General features: G+C 39.8%; 1 non-coding gene and 1 pseudogene across 1 annotated transcript in view; both read left to right on the top strand.

Moving 5' to 3' along the window:
- The first annotated feature begins 722 nt into the window (after window positions 1-722).
- LOC142356184 (5.8S ribosomal RNA) lies at window positions 723-874 on the top strand (annotated as a pseudogene).
- A 1,697-nt stretch (window positions 875-2,571) lies between these two features.
- LOC142356185 (large subunit ribosomal RNA) overlaps window positions 2,572-3,242 on the top strand; it is a 3,522-nt gene continuing 2,851 nt past the window's right edge. The window contains exon 1 of the ribosomal RNA XR_012761374.1: window positions 2,572-3,242. This exon is cut by the window's right edge and continues 2,851 nt beyond it. This is a non-coding gene — a ribosomal RNA (large subunit ribosomal RNA).

Here is a 3,242-nt window from a genome sequence, read left to right as displayed (position 1 = left end):
AAGCGCAGCATGTGAAAGGTATAGATAAAAGTTAGCGTTGCAGTCAGTACTGTGTAGTTACTAGTAGCTGGATTTAAGCTCGAAAATGAGACACTGTTGGTGAAACTTCATCATGAGACGTCACAAGCTGATCCACGCTCTATGATATGACTAGTATTATGTTGCTTCTAGTAGGCTAAGCGCAAGCCGAAACATCAACATGTGAAAGTCTAGAATTTTGCAATCAAACTGTGGCTAGTACTGTGATGTTACTAGTAACCTTTTCTTACGTCATATGGCCAAGAGAGCATTTGAAGGCGAAACTTCTGCATGGGGAAGCTGCATCATGAACAAAAGTTTATATCGAGTATTATGTTGACGTTAGTAGGCCCTGGCCGAAAGCGCAGCATGTGAAAGGTATAGATAAAAGTTATCGTTGCAGTCAGTACTGTGTAGTTACTAGTAGCTGGATTTAAGCTCGAAGTGAGACACTGTTGGTGAAACTTCATCATGAGAAACGTCACAAGCTGATCACGCTCTATGATATGACTAGTATTATGTTGCTTATAGTAGGCTAAGCGCAAGCCGAAACATCAACATGTGAAAGTCGTAGAATTTTGCGATCAAACTGTGGCTAGTACTTTGATGATGCTTGTAGCCAACCGAATTGGTTGAAAAGCCCAAAGTAAGCTAACTTGGGAGAGCTTGTTGGAAACCAAATGCTACTAGATTGGTCCAAATACATCCTTCAACAGGGGATCACTTGGCTCGCTTTACGAAGAGGAGCACAGCTATATGTGTTAATTCGGTATGAATCGCAAGATTTGTTTACCGACCTCTCTAACGCAAAAGGCGGTCTCGGCTTCGGCTGTTGACTGCGTCCGATTCAGGGGTTATATAAACTCTCGATTGAACAACATTGATGTTCTATTGTTGGTGCTTCCAATAAAATTGGAACACTTAAAGCAGAACCGATTCAAATAATAGCATTCTGATCAATGATTGCATTCCTTGATCAAGAACTGCTGGAGTCATTGTGATGGCGAATTTTCTTCATAAGAAAATTGCAAAGAGACGGGAACTTAATGAGACTAGTATATTATGTTGTTTCTAGTAAGCGGAAGCTGAACAGCAACATGTGAAAATCAAGTTTTGTTCAATGATCTCGAGGCGATAAGTACTATGAAGCAACTAGTAGCCTAAGCATGACTCAGATTTGAGACAGTCAAAAAGACTGGCGAAACTTCTTCACATGAAAGTTACATAGAGAACTAACAAATGTATAACAGCGAGTATTATGTTGTTTCTAGTAGGCGAAAGCTGAAACATCAACATGTGAAAGTTGTCTGCAAACTGTAGAACGATATGTGATTAGTACTGTGCTGTTACTAGTAGCCAGTCTGACTGTAGAAGCCAAGACAAAGGGAAACTAATGCATCTGAAAAGGACAAGTTATGGAAAGGTATGCACGATAAGTATTATGTGTTTTTCTAGTAAGCGGCAGCTGAAAACATCAACATGTGAACGTCGTTGTGTACAGTAACCTAGAACTATATTAGTCCTTAGTAACGTGCATTTTACTAGTACCTGTAATTGGTATTCAGACTCAGGCAGTTTGGAATAGTTTGGCAAAGATGCACCAGAGAAAACTGGGATTTGATACAGAAATTGTTGAATACAAGTATTATGCTGCTTCTAGTAGGTTGAATCCGAAACATCAGCATGTGAAAATTGAAAACATTTCTGGTTCGAATTGTCACAAGTATTTGGTGATCTGAGTAGCCAAACTCACTACAACGCCAATTGAAGGCAAAAATTCTCAACGGGAAAAGCTATTCTCATTGAATGAGCTAACAAGACGAGTATTATGTTGCTTTCTAGTAGGCGAAAGCCAAAAACATCAACATGTGAAAGTCTTGCTGAACAAATTTAATGTTGTTGAGCTCAGTACCGTGTGAATTAGTAGCCATAATTGGCGAGCGAAAAATTGAACTGGCGAAACTTCGTCTTTGGAAAATTGCAGATGCCGAGCACTTAATTTGCAACGAGTATTATGTTGACTGTAGTAAGCGAAAGCCGAAACAGCAACATGTGAAAGCTGTTGAAATTTGTGGTCATTTTGCAATAAGTACAAGGAGTGTAACTAGTAGCCAGGTCAAAATTTGGGATAAGAATGAGCAAAAATTCTGCATGAGAACAGTTGAAATTATGAAACTAAATTACAAAGACTAGTATTATGTTGTTTCGAGTACGCGAAAGCGGAAACATCAACATGTGAACGTTTGTAACGAAGTTTCGTTAATTTTCAGCCTAGTACTGAGCAAGAACGAGTAGCCTCATCTCCAATCCCACGCAAAATGTAGTGAAATATGTGAGTGAACCTTATTCACGGTGAGGGTTTCCCGAGGTCTGTATTGCAGCGAGTATTATGTTGCTTCTAGTAAGCGAAAGCTGAAACAACAACATTTGAAAGTTGGAATTAATGACTGAATGGAAACTTCGACCTGTGTTTGATAGTAGTAGCGAACAAAACTGCTGAATCGGTTTCTGTCTCATATTGGTCAGTGAACCAATTAAGAGACAATCAACTACATAACCTGAATTGGGCGAGAGAACCCCCTTAACTTAAGCATATCAGTAAGGGGAGGAAAAGAAATCAACTGAGAATCCCTTAGTAATGGCGAATGAACAGGGAAAAGCTCATCGGGAAGAGAAATGGCAACATTTCTCGGTGTCCGGTATGGTTTGATGCTAGACTGGTGAATTTGTCCTGATGTCTACTGGAAAGTAGCATCAAAGAAGGTGAAAATCCTGTAAAGGTCATTTTCGATACCAGTCATAATGGCTCATTCCTATGAGTAGAGTTGTTTGAAAGTGCAACTCGAAGCTGGAGATATGTCTCTCCAAAAGCTAATTATAAAGCGAGACCGATAGTAAACAAGTACCGTGAGGGAAAGTTGAAAAGCACTCTGAAGAGAGAGTGAAAAGTACGTGAAACTGTTGAAGGGGAACTGGAGTGAGCGTTACCATACTCAATGCCTTGATATTATATTCTCGGCTACCGAGTAGTGTAGTTGTCGTCTTTTGGCAAATCTTGTTAATGAATCGAGCAGAAGTTTTCCTCGGAATTCTTCTTGTTGATTCTAAACAAAATGAGATAAATTGATCTTGATTGCCTGTCTGACCTCAACTTCCTATTCAATGCTCTCTACAGCCCGTCTTGAAACACGGACCAAGGAGTGTGAGTTGCTTGCAAGTGTTGT

Source organism: Convolutriloba macropyga, unplaced genomic scaffold (genome assembly GCF_964194025.1).
Source record: "Convolutriloba macropyga unplaced genomic scaffold, txConMacr16.3 SCAFFOLD_6326, whole genome shotgun sequence".
Lineage (NCBI taxonomy): Eukaryota > Metazoa > Xenacoelomorpha > Acoela > Convolutidae > Convolutriloba > Convolutriloba macropyga.
The sequence above is the reverse complement of the archived record's forward strand: the minus strand, read 5'-3'. Positions and strand labels throughout refer to the sequence as shown.